The 21,590-nt window shown below is 35.9% G+C and overlaps 1 protein-coding gene across 2 annotated transcripts in view; it reads right to left on the bottom strand.

The window, feature by feature from the left end:
* The window catches only part of KIAA0825 (KIAA0825 ortholog), a 252,866-nt gene that overhangs the window by 229,452 nt on the left and 1,824 nt on the right, over window positions 1-21,590 (bottom strand). For both annotated transcript variants that reach the window (XM_055699905.1, XM_055699904.1), the window contains exon 2: window positions 12,288-12,381. The gene's annotated coding sequence lies outside the window, so the exon portion shown is untranslated. The remainder of the gene's footprint in view (window positions 1-12,287; window positions 12,382-21,590) is intronic.

Raw genomic sequence — 21,590 nt, 5'->3', positions numbered from 1 at the left:
ACTCGCTAATACTTGGCATACAAATAGGATCTTAAGAAGTATATAAAAGGTATTTTTGGATTTACTATTCATTAGTTTAATTAATGAATAGACAGTTTCAGTTACCAAAACAGGACAATATTTCTTTCATTTTTACTTTGAAAGATGGCTATTAAAGACATTGTTTACAACTTCACTTACATATATTCTTCAAAGTAAGTTTTCCAAGATCTTTGTAATTAAGCGGTACACAAAATGGGGAAGGGAGGAAAAGGGAAAGGGAGTTGTATATCCTGATTTGTTCCTGTTGCTTTCTTCTTTATTCCTCCTTTTAGTTAACAGAATTCTTAAAGCCTACTTAAAAATCATACTAGAAAGGTTGTATCTTGTCACCTTCAATTATATCGAATGCATTATTGATTTTATTGTGAATGTTTTATCTAATGCTTTCCACATAAAATTATTTAAAATAGTCAACTTTTTGTTCTCTTAAGAAACAACATCTGACTACCAATTTTTCAGTTTTCACTTTTTTTTCCCCAAAAAAAGTTAAAAGTGAGGCACTGAGAGTAATTCTTTAGATAAGGCATTTTTTCTTTAAAACTCCTATATTACAGAAGAAATAGTGCACTTGTCATCACCTTCTCTCTTCGTAAGCAAATGCTGCCACACTGACAGAACTATCCAATTACACCCAGTTCTTGGTGTTCCCCAGGACTATGGAGTCTTTTAAAATACACCATGTTTTTCACTGCCTGTGTTCCCCACATCCAGCTGCAACTCTATTGAATACAGCAGGCTGGGCAAGCAAATCCTCAAAAACCCAGTTTTCTTGCTTACTGTTTCATTCTCACCTACCACAAAACGCTATTGCCTAGACTGAGATATTAGACAAGGTATAGGTAAGTAGGACAACAGACTACAGTTGCCGTGCCATGAACAATACAAAGTGCTAAGGTCAGATGTTCCTGTGTTGGACTTCTGCATACTGAAAGTCCTTTCAGACATAATCTGGGTACAATACTTATTAGGGAAGGTGTAAGAACAAAGAAGAACCAGATAAATTATAACTTCAAAGAACAATTACATAGGTTTTAGAAAAATGACTATACATTAATAGTTCGCAAATACACACTTTTTTAAACTTACACAACTACACACATTTTCTTACACTTGTACATTTACACTTTCTTAACCTGTTTAAGTTAAAGAGCTGAAGAAATAAATTTTTGCAGCATTGATTTTTTTTTAGATTATTTCATAAAGGTATCTGTGTTATGTTCATGTTCCAGTCAGATCACTTCTGACTAGAAAAAAAACCCAAAAAACAACAGGAGAGGGAGTTCTTAATAAACTTGTGAATTCCATTCAAGTCACTAACGTAGTTTTATATAGACATCTGAAGTAAAAAAATACAGAAATTATAATATTTCCAAACCTAAGTTCACAAACTTCCTTGTTCTTATTTTCAGATATATTTATGACAAGTCTATTTCTGTTTGAGGACATATACACAATAAAAGTAATTCTCCTGGCTTTGCTGAAGTAGCACAACAAAGGCAGAAAGAACACAACTATTATGAATCTCCTAGCTTGGGAAAAAATAGCTAATAACTATCAAAAAGGAGGAGGCCAAAAAAGATACATAAGTGGTTCTGAAAAGGTATTTGTTAGGTCTCAAAACATCCAGACAGAATTTCTACCTTGGAATAGCTGCTGTATGACTGAATCTCAAGATTTTTCATAAACAATCATATACTCTTGTACTTAAATCAACCATAACTGGAATCACTTTAAAGAAGGAAGGCTCTATGATTCCACATGTAATTTACCTTGGCTTCCTACATAACAAAGCAGTCTTCAGCCCATTGTTTTTCAATCTGCGGGCCTATTTCAGCTTCAGAAAGCAGTGCAGAAGGTCACTGTCTACAACTGAATACCCTCAAGGACATGGAAAAAGATGGAAAAGTAAGATAAACAGAAGCAGAAAAGACAGGTCTTGACAAACTTTACTAATACTTACGTTACTTATGTGGAAACTCAAGCTCCTTGTCTATTTAAACTTAATCTTCCAGCCCCAAATATTAATTCAACAGATTACAGTATTTTTTGTGTTAGGCTTAAATTCTATTATTTAAAGTTCAGCTTTTAGCTGTCATCAGCATAAAATATACAGAAAGTATCTGTAGATAAACAGAAAGTATTTGTAGATAAAACGATTCAGTTATTTTCCAAAATATACCATGGTGTGGTAAGAACTGTACACGGAAAAGAAGAAAATCGAGGCCTTCCTCTGTTATAGTCCAAAGGACTTCTTCCTTTGAAGTTTAGTCCATTTACTGACAATAAACTATACCTTCATTTGAAGCAACTTTATTTCTTTATACCATATATTCATTGTCAACTTTGTTACAAATTTTACTGTTGATTTTGATTCGGTTTTTAGACATTTATTTCTCAGCTCTAACTTAAATTACCCACAGTTTCAGGCTCCTACTCCTGATCCCTTCTTAATACGCAAGTTAGTCATCATGCTTGCATTGTTGGAACGGACACCAGAACAGGTGCCAGAAAATGCCTTGTGTAACTGGTCAAAAAGATGTGATTAGTGAATTTAAATGTTATTCATACTACTGAAGATGAACATAATTTAGTAAGTCAACACAGGAATCCCTTCTTTCAGATATTTATTTTTAGAGTTACTCAGTGTTTCAAAAAAATCTCAGTTCAAAACTATTGAATAGGTCTCGCATTTTCTCAAAATCCTTGTGACAGATATAGGAGTCCCTGCTGTATAAATAAGAAGCAGATCCTGTATGGTATGAAAATAATTATGATGGGACAGTAAAATTTAGTACAGAAAAATAAAAAATGCTGATATTTTTCATGTACTTTTTACTCAAACTTCATTTAAGTGAAATTTCATTTATGTGACTTCTGAAATGTTGAAATTTCTTTCACTTTGACAGCCTACCAACATGTTTTAAAAACACTGAAAAGGCTTATTTAGTATAACACCATTGCTTTAAAAAAACTTTGCTGCTCATATTACTTTTCTATTTCAACAACCTTCTAACAGCTGGTATCACAAACAGGCAGGAAATTAACATGTTACTTTTCCAAAAATACAGCATTCGTTTCTAGCTCCAGTGGTACTGGTATCAACTGCCACCACATACTATCAAAGTAAACGAGTCCTTTACATAAAACACTGACAGAAGAGTAAAGGGGAGATTATCCCTTAGAAGTGTTTAATCACTGTGTGCACTAGATTCTAGTGACCAAGCCCACCAAAAGCCTTTGGTGACCTGTATCTTCATCTCTTAGGAGATGTCTTTAGGAAAAGATTCCAGGCTCCTTCCCTTAAATTTCGCTGAATAAACCTTTGTGGGGAGGAGGGGGTGGAAAGTGAACTTCTGCTAATCACAAGACTGGCACTACATTATGATTGTGTCTTTAAAAAAAATAAATTAAAAAAAGACACACCTTTGCCAGAACTGAAAGCCCGGCACTAAAAATCAATTATACAAGGAAAGGTGTCTCAGCTGATAACTGAGCTATACATTTCAGTAGGAACTGAAATGTTAAATTACATCTTCATAGACTAACCTATGCCAAAATGTAAACACATGTATTACACTTGCAGTAAAAAAACTATGTTGTATAAATTGTGAAATGTGTTTGTGTTGTTTATATTAAGAATAAAAGTCAGTACAACCATTACACACTAACATGAACAAGCAATGAGGAATCTGAAATTAACTGTGGAACTATGCAAAATAATTCATATTCACTTTTGCCAGGAGCGTCTACTCTGATCCACTGTGTGCTGAATCTCTAAACAAATATCTTACCTTTTGTATTTGAAAACACTGTAAATACTGAAATGCTAGGGATGGTGTTTTTCTCTCGCCTTCCTCTTCAGACTAATTCCACAGACAGCCATTAGAAGATGTAGCCTGATACAACTAACCTCCCCTTTGATAAGTACCACACACCAGGAGACAGAGGTGGATTCTAACAGGTTTAGGATATTTTCAAAACTGTAAGTGTTTTGCTGAATGCTATGGTAAAATCTGCACATTCAGGAAGGGCAGGTGTACCAACCCTAACTGCACATGGAAGTAGTTGTGCACATAATGCATTTAAAGAATACCACCACTGAATGATGACACAGAGATACAGAAGTAAATATAAAGATTTATAGTTGACATTTATCACTGTTTGCCCCCAAATGAAATGCATTTGGGGGGGGTGGGGGGGTGGGGGGGTGTCTTCAAATTTCTTTCAAAGGGACTGTCTTTCACGCATACACTTTTATACCACAATTCATAGTTAACAATAGGCTACATAATACACAGGTATAAGAGTATAAGATAATGCTGTTTACAATGAATTACCAGGAGTTATCAGTACCTACCCTCCTATCAGTAGCTGAAGGAGGTAACAGAGTATGTGTATCTCTAAGAACCAATCAATGCTTCATCATGAATGGCAGATAGCTTGCTTCTTCCTCTCTCTGGGTACTCTACTTCTTCATTATTGCTTTTTGTCAGGTGATAAACTACTATGGCTCAAGTGTACTCTGTCACCTCCCATTCAGTATTAACATCAGAATGCCATCTCACAGCTCCAATTGACTGCTGAACCCATGCTTCTAGGCACAGCAAATCCATATCCACCATTTTAAGTATGACATAATTAATATTCCCTTGCACTGAAAAAAGGACACAAGGTCACTAAAACAGCATAACTGCTGAAAGTGCGTAAGCATCCTATATCACCATAATAACTACTAACAACATAACCTGTGAAAATGTGTAAGCATTTTGTAATTCAGCTAAACAGAAGCAGGAACAAAAAAACCTTATGGTACAGTTGCACAAAATGGGCTCAAGAAAACATGGGCAGACAGGAACAGACTGGAGAACAATATACAAATATACAAATAAAGCAGGAAATATGTCTATTGGGACCAGAAGAAACCTGCAGAATAAACAGAAAAGATGCTTGGCAAAGCCAGATGCTTGGCAAAGCCAGAACAAGTCCTGATCTGAAAAAATGAAATCAGTTGCATTGAGGACAAATGAGATCCTCCCTATCTTTTTGAGAAGAAGCATAAATTACAAACAAAAAAACCCTGGAAGTTGCTTATTGGGTTTATTCTCTCACTAAGAGCTTGAGGCTGGCTACTTCAGTAACTAAGATCATCAACTAAGAATCATCAGATTCAGTAACTAAGGACCCAAGCCATCAGTGGTAGCTATGCTGCATCAGCTTTGTGGTACTGTATACTAGCAGTTTAGGAAAGCTTGTTAAGGACTAAGTTTTAATCTCGTGTGGTAATGACTGATAACAACTAGTAAAGTATTGCTTTGAAGTGTGAAACTGGCCTGATTTATCTGCCTGCTACACATGACCAACACAGCAGTGGCCAGCTCCCTACAGGACACATATTCAGTTGCAAGTGTCACACCCTTGTGAGTAGAATTTGATTCCTAGTTCTACTAAACACTACTAATTCCACTATAGAACAGGAGTTGGGTAAATCACCTACCCCTATTAAAACAGGAATACTATTTCATTCCTCACTTTTCCTTATCCTAAGGACTGCGTTTTACTACGAGAAGCATCAACCACAGCTGAGACAGCACCTCAGGCTGGTAGGTACTATTTTCATCAAAACAGAAAACTCTAACGTTAATCTAACTTTTTGATAGTACAAATATGTGCTTCTGCAACTACAGAACTATATATTTCATTTCTTACACAGGAGCAGCTCATGGCTGTGTCTTTTACCTCCCTCTAAGATTGTCCTGTACAGACATTTTCAAACCACTCTTATTTCAGGGTGGTGGTCTGTGTTTCACATTGTCCCTTCCAGCTCACATCAGCATTTGGCACCCTCTTCTCGCAACATGAGTTTTATGTGCTCTGTTACTGGAGTACCTCCTTTACCAGTGTCCCCACTGTGTTTTCAACACCACCCTCTTCTCTCATGACAGTCCTTATTTTGCAAGTGTGTGAACAATTCTGTGTAACCTCTTTTCCCTCAGTCATTCTGCTCCCTTATCTCTTTTGTTCTGGTAGATAAATCACTCTGGATGCTAATACGCTTCACTCTACTGCACAGATAGGTGAAGATGAGAGACAGGACTTGCTATGCTGGCATGGCTTAACTGTTCAAACGTTGCATGACGTTTGAAAGGTATGAAGCTATGGCTATGCTAAATAACAGCAAAGACTTTCATGTGTCACCTGTTTTCCTTTCAGTTCTCTAATTTCATATAAAATCGTAAGACTCTACAAGGAAAATTGCCCCAAAATAGAATTTTTCACAACAGTCCTGTACTGGAGAACAGAAAAGGAAACCACACAGAAATGAAAGCAACCTTCAAACTTGACTAATCACATGTCTTACTTATGCACTAAGTTCAGATGCCTATTCAAAAACTGAAAGTTTACCTATACAACCAGGAGATAAAACAAAGGATTAAGATTAAATAATATATTGTATATTCACTAGACACCAAAAGATGCAGTGTACAGCTAATATATTTTCAGCAATTAAAAATTCAGCTATATGAATATTGCAATAATTTAATTTTTAAATTATTTATCTCAAAGTGGCAGAAAAGATCACTATTTAAAAATAACATGCAAGATGCAAGTCATGAAAAATTGATGTGAAACAGCACTCTTTAAGACTTGAGCTCACTCTATGCAAAACTGTTAATGCTAAAAAATTCCTAGCAAAACTCAAGTAATTGGAAAAAGATATTTTATGACCTGTTCCATTACTTCTTAATCCTAAGTTATATTGCTGCTGTAAGTATACTAGCAAGCTTTATGAACTCAAAGAAAGGATAAAGAGTTGTTGAACTGAATCACAAAGGAGAAAAATTCTTTCTGAACCACTCCCTTTTTCTTTCTATTTGCCCCTCTGGTCTTTCATTTTCTGCTATACTCCCTCTCTCAGGTTTCCCAAGGAAAATAAATGCTGGATGGCTTTGCATTAAGTCAGAAAAATCATCTATAACTGCATTTTACTGTATGTGCTGCTTAACATATCCCAACAGTGAACCTAACATTTAGAATCTATCATATCAACATAGTCATCATGATCCAAGCTGCAAATAATAGAGAGTGTCACTGTCAATTTTGCTTTCTCACACTTCCTTCCCTTCACTTCATCTGATTTTAATAATTCCTGTCAAACCACAAACAGTCCAAATTACCTTCTTGACACAGAAGCTTTCAAGGAAGAGACAGAATCTCAACTTTCATTTAGCGACTACAAAAGCAAGCTGTCCGACTGGACAAATATTATTTCCACTCTTGACAACCTCTACAGTAAAGCATGCTTTTTAATTTTCACTGAAGCTGCCAAGGATTTGAGATAAGCTTCTTGTTTAGTGCAGACTGACTCACAGGATTAGCAAAGCAACAACTGTAATTGTGTGTAAAGAAGCCGGCACTTTCAAGTTGAAGAAAAAATTGCTTGCAAAAGGTGACAATTGCATGTCATAAGCTAACTGAATTAAGAAAAAGATTATACAAATAATTTCAATTTAGTAGATCTCATAAGATGTTTCAAGATCATTTTACATTTCTAAGATTGACCAAATGGTTGCTGCTAACATGTAATATAAATCAGAATTTCAAGGAGGGCAACTTTATATTCAACTACATCAGCAACCGTCTGAGAAAGGTTACCGTTTGACAACAGGAAATAGGTTCAAGGCAAATAAGCTTCCACAAAAGGATGTGATCTGTAATCTTTTTCCTCTCTGTTGGCTTGTCTTCAAAGTAAGCTTGATAACATAACTCCCTGCTTCACATATATCAGTTTAAAAGTAATTGATTTCTCTGATGAGGCACAGTATTGTATAATTAGCATTCTATTTGAAGTTTATGTGGATTAATCAAAGCATAATACATTTTTATGTAAAATATTTTCTCCACATAGACACACCAGTTTCTATAATCAGCTGAAAGACTACTGCTTCTTAGTATTTTGACTTATTTAAAGTTACAGTCAGGTACTGAAATATTACTTGCTCTGAAAAAAGAAAACAAAATAACCAAGATGCTTTGCATCAGAAGCCTCATGTTAAGTATTTGTTTTAAATACCTCAGATTGCTTGTCCCATGTACAGGCCTAATTTAAGACTAATCAAGTAGTTTTAAAAGATTCTTTGGTAACTACTCAGAATACACCAAAACAATAAAAGCCTGTCTTTAAGGAATCCATAAAATCACTATGAAATGCAGAGGTGTATGTCTAGATGGTGGTCCGAGTTCCACAGCAAGAGAATTACACTTTCTACTAATACAGCAGTGGTTTAGTGTTCTTTTAACAGTTTGGGCTGGCAACTGTCTCTCCATGATCACTCATCTTCGTGGCCGGATATCCTCCTGCTTGCCTTTTTATTTTGGTTTCCTTGAAGAGTAAGGGTTTTAACATTTCACTGTATTTCTCTCTTTTAGCACTGCTAGCCAAAGCCCAATTTTGATACTCAGCAGTATATTGATTCTACCACAGCTCTGCATCAGATTGGACCTGTATGTTCTTTTATTCCAAAAAAAGGATCTGATCAAAAGATCACTTAAAGGAGGGAAAAAAATTCTATGAGTAACACAGACACCAATGGTATTCCCAGTTTTAATTAAAAGAACATTGGTTTAAGCCTCCTTAAGTGAAGTACTTAGTCTTGACTATGTCTTGACTGCCACTAGCTAGCTGCATGCATTCAAAAAACACAGATTATGTATCATTTAGGGTTTAAGCACTAGCAAACACAATGGAAGTAGTAGATAGGAAAGACATCTGTAGATCAGTACAAATATACTGACTGAAATGAAAGTATGACTACACCATGTCTACTTAATAGTAATCAAAATAGTACAAAATTAAACCTTGTGTCTCGCTGGTTTGCAGTTCTGTAACTATCAGGGAAGCTAAATTTTTAATATTTGTATTTTTTTTAAGACAGGAGCTTCTTCCTAATTCATTAGCCATATATAAATTACTTTTTTGACTAGTAGCCCAGAGAAGGCCTTTATCTTCCCAGAGCATCCTCTCTCTATTTTGATCCAGCTTTGTCTCACTTGATAACTTACATTATCAGATGTTACATCTTTATTTCTTGGCAGGAAGTGCAAGTCATCAGAACTATAATGCTACAAAAGCAAAAAAAAAAAAGCAAAACCAAGTGGCACTTCTAAAGAATATTTATCCACAATAATTTTCCATTGCTGCTGAAGAAGAAAGAAAGGAAAATAAAGGAATAGTTATAGTGAAAGGAATTTCCTTCTTCCCAAGGATCTTTTAACCTATACTCTTCACTCCAGCCTGAAGCTCCATATCAGAAGGCAACTAAGAGACCTGCAGTTGTCAGCTCAGGAAAGAAACACCTCACACTTCATGGTGCAGTTTGTTTACCTCTATACTGTTTAAATCATATATAGATACACACACATATATGTATATGCCATGGAAATGCCATGTCGGTATGATTCATGAATACTCAGGGAGAGCCCAAATACATCCTACCATTGCTTCTGAGAAGATACTGTGTGAAGGATACTATTTCAATGATAGAGGCAACAGTGTAAAAAGGTGGGAGAGGGAATCATAACTAAATGCACTCACACAGGCAAAAATAAATGCCTCTTTGGAACCAGACCAGGTCATAAATTACTGTGTAAAAAGGAAAGACAATCAGCTGATTTGTGATGCAGAAAGGGGTCCTCCTCCCTATCATCTTAAACTACTGTAAAGATATATTAAATTCTCTAGTGCAGAAAGCACTTAGCCTTTGGTTTCATGATTAAGAGGGCAAGTGTTTATAAATATCTTAAAAGTGAACACCATGCACTGTGTTATTTCTTACATAATTACAAGGCTCAAATGAATTGTGCAACCAGCCAAGAAGTGGAACTGCAGTGTAAACAATGTGCATTACTTGCCTATCATATGAAATAAATCTTTTGCTTCAGAACAAAATTGGACTGAAAATTAAAGATTTAAGGGGTTTCAGTGTTTTTTTTCCCCCAAACAAAAGCTACATTTCAAGTTTCTCGAGAGAAAGAGAGAGGAACATCACAGACAAAAAAAAAAAAAAAAAAGTAAAAACTTTTTTCCTAGGGTGTCCTCATTTCAGCTGGGATACAGTTAAGTTTCTTAGTAGCTGGTGCAGTGACATGTTTTGGATTTGGTGTGAAAACAATGCTGAGAGCACACTGATGTTTTCCAGTTGTTGCCAAGTAATGTTTACAATATGTTAAGGACTTCTCAGTTTCTGCAGCCCAGCCAGCAAGAGAGGGCTGGAGGGGCAAAGGGAGTTGGAAGGGGGCACAGCCAGGACATCTGACCCAAACTAGCCAACAGGATATTCCATATCACAGGACATCATGCCAAGTGGTGGAAGAAGGAAGTGGGGTCTGATGGCATTTGTCCTCCCGAGTAACTGTCACATGTGATGGAGCTGCCTTCCTGGAGATGGCTGAACATCTGTCTGCTGATGGGAACTGGTGAACTAATTCCTTGGTTTGCTTTGCTTGCATGCACAGTTTTTGCTTTACCTATTGAACTGTCTTTACCTCAGCACACAAGTTTTCTCACTTCTACCCTTCTGCTTCTTTCTCCCATTTCACCAGGGTGGGGAGTGAGCAAGTGGTTGTGTGGTGCATAGTCACCACCCAGGGTTAAACCACAACATGGGGTCACATTAACATTTTAGCATATTTCTTTTTTCTTATGTTACTCTTATAACATTTTACAGCTTTTTAAAGTTAAAAAGTAGTAAGCCATATAAGAGTCAAGCTGGAAACGTACACTGCAATCGGCTTTTAAGGTTCAATCTATATATTTTTTAACTTAACTGCCTAAAACTGAATTAGCAGAATACCCTTCAGAAGCATAAGTTGTGATCAAATCTATTTTTATATAAGAGTTCTACCCTGAACCTTTGAGTTCCAACTCTTTTCTACTGATCTGCAAATTATGCTTGCTGGGACCACCGGTTTTTGGCTGGGTCACAGCACAAGCTTCCATTCACTGGTACACCAACAGGAAACACTATGGAGAATGCTACAAGCACAAACAAAACATCCAGTGAGAAAAGTAGTTAATGTTATGTATTCTGAATAATGATGAAAGAGTTCAGGGATAGAAAAGGGAGGGAGCATATATTGAAATGATATTTTTTCCCTAGTTTATCTACTGGTAATAAATGTCATTACAATATCCTGCCTCATACCGATGTTGGAGCTGAACTTTATTCAGAAACTTTAAGTTTGTTCCAAGTTAGTCTATTACTTTGCAAGTGTGTGCCATGGAATGGGATTAAACAAATAATCTGATTTTTAATATCAAGGCAGACCAGAATGATTTTTCCTTTTTTTTTCCCTTCTATCACAGTGAGCACCAGAGATAGGTGTATCAGAGGAAAAGAAGTAACTGAGCTGTATTGCTTACCATCCCCTCTATCTGCATTACCTGATACAACTCACGTGCTTCCAGTCAAATTGCATGGTAAGAATTAAAACAATGTAGAACCTACTATTCATATTTCAAATAATCCACTGTACCACTAAACCACTCAGTCCTTCTTGGAATGATTACAACTTTTTATTCAAGTTAGATTTTTGTACTACTATGCCCTAATGACAAGGCAATAAAAAGAGTGGAGAGAAACTGACTGATTATACAGATAAAAGAGATTCAGGCAACTTGAGAGATAGGCCACATTTTCTGACCCCTTCTTCACAGGGTCGAGAGGTTATTAGGGGTTTATGTATATTACAGAACAGACTGTATTCTGCTCCAAATGTAGTAAATATTAGGAACTGTTGCACCTAAGCAAATGCTACGAAGTACAATATGCATTTCAAAAACAGTGACCTCAACTAGCTTCCACAATAGCCGTGTAAGTCCTTACTACAACAACATACTTTACTCAAACTTCTTACAAAACTATACTAATCCAAAGTTCATACCTTTCCATTTCTTAATAATTAAGAGCTAGCCATTTTTATAGCTGTCATAAAGAAATAAGGATTTATAAAACAGTCAATTTAAGCAAAGTTTGCTTAGAACTTCTTACTCTTCAACTTAAATGTAGCATGCGCTAGATTTTCTTCAATCAATAAAAATTCACATATATTCTTGATTAGTACCAATAAGCATATTCTATGAACTTCACAGGTCTCATTAACCACCCTGTTAGAACTTTTTAAGCATTTATAGTTCATAGAAAGTCAATTTCAGAACATAACAATGTACAATTTACATAAATACATACCTTCAGTCAATATGTTTTCTCTGTAACTGATATCTTCCTGTTTTCAGTTGTAAGAAACCATGCATAAGATTCAGTTAATAGTTCATCAGTGGTCCTATGTAAAAAGAAGATATTAAAATTACTGATAGGGAGTATTTGAGGAACTAACACTTTCATGGATAAAAATCATAATTGCTTAAGTATTATATAAATTGCTCACACAGTAGGACAGTATGCTTCCTAATTCCAACTGGTAAATAACAGTCCAAGTTCAAAATGTTAAAAAAAAATTTAACTTTAGAACCTCCATTTCTGTTCATACTTATACCAACGATGGTGCTACATAACACTTCATTTCATTGTTCCAAAGGTATGAAAGCAATGGAGAGAAGATATGCAGAGAATGGGATATAAGAAGGCCACAGAATCACCCAAAATAGCATATGGCAGCTCTAAGCAATGCTTAGGGAAGATCCACATAGCTCAGTAGTGTCACTAAGAATAATGTATGTTGTTGTCACACACTTGCAGAACAAGCATCTTACAAAAAAGAAGAGGTGGAAGATCCAGATTAACATTTCATATTGAAACAGAGCAAGGTCTTAAAAAGATTGGTCAGGATGACTTTGGTACAATGTTCTGGGTGATGCTCTGTGTTGAGAAAGGAGTGTACTCTGAATAATTAGAAAAGGTTCCATTGTCGATGTTAAAGGAATGTACTCTGAATAATAAGAAAAGTACTCTGAAAAAGAAAAGATTCCACTGTCAATGTTAAAGGAATGTACCACTTAAGATGTTAAAGTAAAGGAATGTACTCTGAATAATTAGGAAAGATAAGGTGGGCACCTGAAGGAGATAAGGAGACCTTGAGTCAAGAAATCTTTGAACAAAGGTTTACTCCACCTAGATCCCACCTATTATGAATAGAATGATTAGATGTCAAAATCAAATTAATATGTACGTAAAGATGTTGCAACCTCTCACACAACCTGTGTAAGTTACCTGACTTTCCACTGAAAACTTCGGAGCTAGTTTGTCTGGTGTGAATCAGCTAGCTCCACAATGTTGCTCGAAATAAATACCTTTGCTGCTTAAAGACGAAATTTGTCTCTGAGCAGTTACCCTGTGCCGTTTTGGCATCAATATACAAAGGGAGCTTATAAGAAAGATGGAGAGACATTTTTTACCAGAGTCTGTAGGAACAGGGCAAGAGGTAAGGGTTTTAAGCTGAAAGAGGGTAGATTTAAATTGGACATAAGGAAGAAATTCTTACGATGAAGGTGGTGAGGCACTGGAACAGGTTGCCCAGCAGCTGTGGATGCTCCATCCCAGGAAGTGTTCAAGGTCAGGTTGGATGGGGTTTTGAGCAACCTGATCCAAGGCAAGATGCCCCTGCCTATGGCATGGTGTTGGACGAGGTGACCTTTAAAGGTCTATTCCAACCCAAACCATCCTGTGATTGCATAATTCTATGACTGTTACTAAAGAACTAAAGATTGACTGCTGCATCCAGTAGCAGTGAATCAAAACAGGCAGCCAAGAAGTAGTTTGCCAAAAATGTCCTACCAAACCTATGTACCAGCCACATACCCTGTGCAAGCCCATTTATCCCCATTTACCAGGCAGCTGTCCAAGCACTGATGGTAGCACAGGGTAGGCGAGTGCAGTGAGTGGCTGGTGCAGGCCTGCCCACTTGGCAGCAGTGCCAGTTTATGGTAGATTAAATTGACAAACTATGATGAAAATAAGATAGTCTGCATTAGACTTTAAGACCTTGAGAATTGTCTCTACAGAGTAATTGAAAGGACTGCTTTGACACATGCATGCTAACATACCTGAATAGAAAGTTCCATTATGTTTAACAGCAAGAAAATGGGAAAGTGTATGTAAGAAGTAACAGGAAGTATCTCACTCACCTGCTTTTGTTTCACAATATTTTAAGTAATTAATAATATTTTTACAAGGCTTTCTATATTTATCAAACTCCTGTTTTGTTCAGTACTGTTTATTAAAAAGAAAGTGGTTCTTTAAGTGGAAAAGAATTGGGAACTCTCAGCACTTTCCAGGGTTTAGCTGAAGTACCCCAGGACTAAAGTCCCTGTAACTCGGAAGTTCTGTACAAGAATCAACAAAGACAAGAGAAAAGGAAGTTTAAAAGAACGGCATGTACGTTTGACAACAGACTAGCCCCTGTTCTTTGACCAATACTTTCACATTTGTGTTTTAAATTAAGAACAAAGCCAAGAAAGCCAGTACTTTTTCCACTGCTTTCATTATTCTTCCGAAAACAGAGCCTATGCAAAAAACTATATAAAAAATGACAGTAAGGTTGTAACTCCAGCCCACAAAAGCCAAGAAATTTAAAGTTAGTCTGACATTCAATCCTTAAATCATGCAATTGTGCTTCTTTTTTAAAAAGCAACAATGCCAGTTAATGACAAGTTGTCAGCCCTAACTTTGAATTGCCTGAAGTTTGTCATTTGGTGTTTGTGTCACAACCTTAATGTTATTTAAATGTAGTTTTTAGTATCTATTATTTAAAAAGGTCTACTTTACGACAGCAAAAAGCTTTGATGGAATAAACCTCAAAGTACACTGTAGAGCTGGTATGCCACTTCATTAGAAGTAGTGCATAAAACATATGCTGTTGACAAATCTAATTCATTAAAGGTGAGGTAGATGCACTTTAAAACAACTGGATGGCATCATTATCTACAGTTCCTTTTATAAATTATTCCTCTTCTCCCTTTTGACTGAACTTGTCAGTGTTCCCTTTTCAGACTGTGACTGTTTTTGCCTTAAAATTCAATACCTTCAACATGTTTGGACAAGTTAAATAAGTAGCGCATTTGCTAGAACTGAAATTGTAAGCAGAAACATTCACACTGATTATTGCACCTATATTAACGAACAAGAAATAAAATTAAGCAACAATATATAAGAGTTTCAGCTTTATCAAACGTAAAATTTAAAAATTAAGAGAAGAGGAAATTACAAAGTACAACAGAGTAACATTCTGGCAGCGTTTTGTATTGCTATTCAGATGACTTGGATTTGATACTGAGTTGGATTCTGCAAGAGAGAAGATCAGGCACATCACAGAGCTGACAGCTAGCTGACATACTTAGTTATAAAAGGAAGAATTGCTAACTATATTATTCAGTCTTTTAGGTAAAGACCAATGTTGGTATAGGAACTAAAGGCTATAGAAGGGTCCATAAATAAAGTTAAGCTGATATTTGAAGCACGGTCCATCAGAGTGGTGAATCCCTTGCACAGCTTTCCAACAGATAAAACACAAAACTAGACAAAAACTGATCAAAATCCATCTTAGAATACTGTTGCCTGTGAGAACATGTTAATTTTTCTCCTCAGCCCAGAAAGAATAAAGTCCTTCACTGTGGTCTTTACAACCTGAATCACAGTGCAGGAGCTTCATTGAATCAATTAAAAAATAAAGTGAAAAAATGTATTTGAGGACTAAATATAACACAAGTTATGGTTAAATTCCACAAATCACATATTCAGCAAAATTCTAAACTATGCTCTATGCTATAAAGAGGGGGGAAAAAAATCAAAGATTTGTAATCAAGGATTCTTTCTGTAACACAATTTCCCTTTTAATTCCTTATAGTGTCCTAATTATCTATTTAAAAAAAAAAACTGATTTTTTTGCATAGAATGCATAATCATACTTTAATTTGTTAATATTCTGTAAAAATACTTTGTAATGAATTAGCTGGATTAGGAAAGAAACATGTTTTGTTCAAGAAAAGCCCATGTGTAGCACATAGTACCACCCTATATATTTCTATACAGACACATGTACACATACGCATTAACCAGATGCAATGTCTCTGATTAATTCTGTATTGTCTTTTGCAGCAACAAGCTCATTCCAGTATAACACTTACTCTAAAAATTTCAGAGGTGGATGTTTTGCTTAGAAAAATATGGCGTATGGGTAACTTAAATATGGAAACACCTCCAAATATAATTCACTGAGGCCTAATTTATGCCTCCACGGATTGCAGCAAATCAGTTTCTGCAAGCAACTCTAAATGTTTAAACTAAAAACTGCCAGATTAATTTACCACATTTCAAACAGCATCTACCATTTACCTCAGAAGATTTACATCATATATATGTCCAATATGCTACACATGCAACTCTCCTAATTAGTGTCCCCATTAATCCTCATCCTGCTCTTTTTTCAGTTTAGTTCCCTCTCCAGCCATATTGTCTTTACAATCCTGCAAGTGGAACAGCCATTCCTTCACTGAACTGGTGGCCAGGCACTGGAACAGGCTGCCCAAGGACATGGTGGAATCACCGCCACCGGAAGTGTTTAAAAAGCACGTAGATATGGTCCTTAGGGACATGGTTTAGCAGTGGACTTGGCAGTGCTGGGTTGGACTTAATGATTGTAAGTCTTTTCCAACCTAAATGATTCTGTGATTTTATGATTTGTTTAAGCCTTCTGCCACCAAAACATGGAAAGAGTTAGCTGCAGATGGACAAGAATACAGTGATATCTCCACTCCAGGAGACAGATCTCAAAGGCCACCTGCGCCCAGAATCTCTAGTGAACCAAATTAAAAATCATTCTACCTACAACATTCTTATTACTGAAATGATCCATATCCTATTGACCACTGGTACTTGCAGCTCCTCTTGTAAAGTCATTTCTTCTTATGTTTACTTCTAAACAACATGGAAGCACGGCTTTGGGTACTTAAATTCTACTCTGGTCTGCCTAATAAACCCTTGAGGATGCTGCTGGGAGTGGGGAGACAAGAAAAGGGAGAAACAGTGCTGGCATCATTAGAGTTTAAGCTTACACAGAAGATATCCATAATGCCTTCCCAAAGGAAGCACTCATGCTCCCTAGCATTTTGTGAAAAGATACTCTGTTCCCAGTCAGGATTTCAGTCCTGCTCTTACTTTAGCCCTTACTGATGAACTTTATGAGCAATAATGTTGCTAACCACACAGCCCTTCTGTCAACACTGGCACTCCAGATGGGAGAAACCGCTGACAGCAAAAACCTTCTACACTAATAAATGTCATTGCTTCGTTGGGAAAGTGAAAGAAAAGAGGGAGAGGCCTTATCTATGTCATTGCTTCAAAGGAAGTCTTTTATTCTTCGGTGCATAAGGGACTGCCAAAGTGCCCCTTCTGTAAAAAGTCTAGCTACTTTTTCTGCAATCCTCAGAATGTTTTTAGGAAGCTATTTGGAGGACTTCACCAATTCTCAAAAAGCTCCTCAGATCACAAAACGGCACTGCTGTCTCTTTACATTATTTAGAGCGCATTTCCCTCATAGCATATAGCAGCCTCTCTGGATGCAAGAACCACTTGATTGTCCTATATCTGGGTGTGCCAAAGCCAAGTAGAGAATCACATAGTAATGTTTTCCATAACAGAACTCCACTTCTCTTAACTTCCAAGTCCACAAACGCGACGGGAAACAATCAGTTGCTAAGCAAAATTTGTTTCTCTAAATGAATTCTTCATAAGACTTAGAGAAAAATAAAAATTATGGATGTTAAGCTTATTTTGCACTGAAACAGCCTCAAAGCCTATCTGAAAAGAAACCCGTTTTGCCATGGCAATAGCTTACTACATTAATACAATCGATTTTTTGCTATTACTCTGACAGTTAATTTGTATTTATTATTTGGTAAATGCTCTTTGCTTTTTGAGTCCAGTAGAAAATTATTTCTGATAAAATAAACACACCAATGAACACATTATTTTAGTACTGAATGCTTCTACTAAAATATCCACGAGACACTAAGAGACGCTGATATCCCAAAGCAACAACCTGGAACTGCTAGGGAGGGCTCACAAACAAAGTTGTAAAACCACGAAAATTACCTGCCAGATCTGCTGGTAACAGGGGTTAAGCTACCTTAACTTAAGGTACAACTAAACAGTTACAAGAAACTGCTACAATCCTCTGTTAACTCACCTTAAGTAGCAAATCTATGTCTGATACCTGGATGTCACAATTTTATACAATCATCCAGCTGTATACTTGTAAAATGCATAGTATTTTATAGAACTGTATACTTGTATTATAGTATTTTATAGAACTGTAACATACTGTCAGGTATTTTGATACTAGTTTACTCTTGTTCTGCTTTCATTATCTGCCCTATTATAATTTATATGCCATATAAAGAATGCCATACTTTCTCCTAACTTCTTTTTAGTACTTTTCTCCTTCCATTCACAATCATCTACACCTTTTGCCTACCCTCTGTACTAACCTCAAGTACAGCCAACAGCATAAAAAGTAAAAAGCGTACACGCAACATGTTAACCTACTGGTTACATCATGCCTAACTTGATTTTCTGAGGTCCTGTGAGCCAGGGTTCATGTTTTATCTGCATTGCGGGGCATCAATCATGCAGTTTGCAATTGCCTAATAAGAATTAACACTGGGCGGAGAGAAGGGTTGTTGCAGAGAAGATATAATTGAATATTCTGAGTATATACATTGCTATTTAACAACATACAATCAAGAAAAAAATTATGATTTCTGCTAACGTTACACTCATTCCCCATTCTGACTGCAGTCACTTAAGAGAGAAGAATACATGAAAGACAAAGAAATGTATTTTAGAACACACACACACACAATTAAAATTCAACAAACAAAATCTGAATGAGCTTATGTGGATTCTCAAAAAAAAAAGGTGAAAGGACTTTGATGAAGGAAAATTTGCTGATCATATCAGAATGGAACTCGTATGTAGGAGAAAATATTCGAAGGTCAGTGGGGGAGTTAGGTCAATTAAGTATTCCAGGCAGGCATAGCAGATTTAGGTCAGGGCAGGAGAACAGTAATATGATTAAGAAAGAAGGTCCAAGCAGCCAGGGACTAACTCATGTCAGGCAAAGACAAGAAACGAACTTTACGTGGTAGGGAAGGTTAAGTATTACAGGCAAAATAAAACCATTCCACTACCTATATTTTAAAAGAAAAAAGAAACAAAACCTTATTGCAAGTCATGAGTGACTGAAAGTACACTAATGAAGTGAAGTTCGCTAATTCATTATTTGACACACAAGGTATATAGCTTGGCATCACTTACACAACAGTTACTGAACCAGCTGCTGAACACTGTTCTGTGCTCTCCCTAACATTTGTCCCTCAATACTGATTCACTGACACACATTAATGGAATGTGAGTCAGTAGAAGGGCAGCAGAATGCAAGGACATAAGGATATAGGCTGAGCTTAGAAAAATCAGAAGAATGTTCTTCATAAGAAAAATGGTTACACAAAAGAAACATAAACAACACCTCCAAAAAAGACCATAAAGAAGTTTTAAAATATAAATACAAAGTCATGACAACAGAGTTTACACAATCATCAAGGCTTGAAGAAAAGCAAAAATTTTAACACTTGTTCTGCCATTCGTTTGTTCATGAGCTCATGAAAGACACCACAGGTACGTTTATAGCAGACCAATTACCATTAAGAAGATATTCTAGTTTCTGTGGATTTATATTATGTTGGTACTGTTTCTAACTCTTATAAACCCTTAACACTATAGAAGAAAATTCAAATTCCTTCACTGTTTCAACAAAGCCAGAGTCATTTCGAGCTTTGTACTACGAGAGACTTATAAAACCGACTTAAAACAGGGCAAAAAGTTAGATTTTTCTCCACATGAAGGCAGTGTGGAGACATTTCATACTGTTTTAGCTTTTACAACTGACTTTTCAGTGTAGCTTCATGGGTTTTTTTACAGAGCTGTGATTTCTAAATGTTTGACCAAAATTTGGCTATGCATTGTGATTTTAATTTTGCCAAACAATACTGCTTAAACAAGCATACACATTTATGTTGAGACAACAGAAAAGGTCTAATGAGTAATTTTTAAACTCTGAAATTGTTAATCAGTCCACTGACAAACTTCTCTGCATGATGGCAAGTCTTTTAATAACATACGGCAAAATATCTTCCACTAAATAAAAAAATCTGTAAGATCACAACAGAATAGAAGTTAAAGCATGGATTGTATCACTGCCACAATTACTGCAAGGAATTACATAAAATTTTCAACACAGGAAGTCAAAAGGCTAATGAGGGACAAAAAACATGGAAAAAAAAATTCCCCAAATGCTAAGTTGCAAAGTTAAGGATAAAGAGGTGAAGTCTTGCAGAAAGATGTTGTGAGATTTAGCGACAAGGTTCAACCGTGATCACATTGATCGTGGCAACAGAAGTGAGGCCTGGAGAAACACAACTCACACATATTACATGAAGTATAATAGCTGTCTACAGGGAAATGTAAGAAGTGAATTTTCAAGGCAAAAGACATCGTGGTAATACAGTTATGTGTAGAACATAAAGGAAACAAAAAGTATAAGGTAGAATGCTAGATCAGTGGGTTGAAAATGAAATATCTTTTTTTTTTTGTCTCTCTAGGAAATAAAATTAAGAAAGCAGCAGCCACTGAAATCTGCAAGAGACAGGCACCTGAAACACTGCAAGTGAACTCTTCCTGTGAAAGAGTAAAAGAAATACTTATTCGTCTGATCTTGATTTGTTAAAGTACTGAGGACATCAGAGCTATACAGTCATCCTTGATAGTCCTTAAAACTAATCAGAAATTTTATAAGTGAAATTCCATTTGTGTAGCACTGAAAATCACTTGTGAATTTTTATAAAGATGTTACATGTACTGTAAAGCAGAAAGTGTAAAAGTGGTTATCCATCTAAAACACAAACAGCTTAAATATAATTTATAATACTGAGCAGCTGAACCATATTTTTGACAAGCACATAAATAGAACAAATAAAACCCAGAGATACTGAAAAGTACGCCAGTTAAAGAGACTGCTCCCTAGACCTATGAGACCTAATATTAACTCTTGTACATAAGAGAAAAAATAATGAATTGAGAGACATTTAGCTACTATAATGAGATCACAACAAGGATGGAAAAAAAGAAAATAGTTTTTTTATGACAAAAAATGTAATCAATCTTTTTGAAAAAATAACGAAGAGGGTAAGTGAAATCCAAACTTAACAGACATGCCTAAAATTAAGGTCAAAACATGTTCTTAATTTCTTAAAGCTACACTTAACAATGTATTTTAAAGCAAAAATAAATGTACAATGTTGGAGGTCTGTTATTTTGATTCCATGTATTATGTGTCAGACACAAGAAAAAAGAAATAAAAACTAGAAAATATGTGTGCTTGTATGCTGAAGACTTCTCCAGCCTGTTAAAAGCCCTGTGGCATAAAACTATTAGTTACCAGTTAAGTAATGGTTAGTAGCTAATAGTAGTTAATAAGAA

Source organism: Falco cherrug, chromosome Z (genome assembly GCF_023634085.1).
Source record: "Falco cherrug isolate bFalChe1 chromosome Z, bFalChe1.pri, whole genome shotgun sequence".
Taxonomy (NCBI): Eukaryota; Metazoa; Chordata; class Aves; order Falconiformes; family Falconidae; genus Falco; species Falco cherrug.
The sequence above is the reverse complement of the archived record's forward strand: the minus strand, read 5'-3'. Positions and strand labels throughout refer to the sequence as shown.